Genomic DNA, 507 nt, shown 5'->3' with positions numbered 1-507 from the left:
CTTTCTCTCTGCTTTCTTTCTCTTTTGCAGCTTTCTATGCAGGGAAAGCAGCATGCTTACCTTCTACATTAAACTCAACAACTCCGTTTTCTCGTGCTGTATCGACAATATCTTTTAACTCTGATAAAACTAATATTTCTTTCAAGTCCCAGGAAGCTACAGCTCTTGCTTCTTCTAGTTCAGAGTGCTTCGATGCCTGCAGCAGTTTCTCTCTTATTTCTTCTTTATGTTTCGCTAGCCCCCCCCTTATATCTTCCATTGAACACTCATCTACAGGCTTAGGCAAACGAACGATGAATGTAGTTTTAGCGGGATCGAAGTGCAGAGAGGCACGAGCACCAGAAGGAAGAGTCAGAGTAGCCTCCTTAAGGCCAAAGGAAACTGAAAACATTATATACAAGAAACAGAAGGATGCATGCAGCAGGATAGTAAACAAAACAAATAATAACATAACTAAGGTAAATAAAATTTACAATAGATCAGTAACATGAAGAGAAATGAAACTTT

This window comes from Eimeria mitis, genomic scaffold (genome assembly GCF_000499745.2).
Source record: "Eimeria mitis Houghton genomic scaffold, Emh_scaff6056, whole genome shotgun sequence".
NCBI classification, from domain to species: domain Eukaryota; phylum Apicomplexa; class Conoidasida; order Eucoccidiorida; family Eimeriidae; genus Eimeria; species Eimeria mitis.
This window is presented reverse-complemented; position numbering follows the sequence as displayed.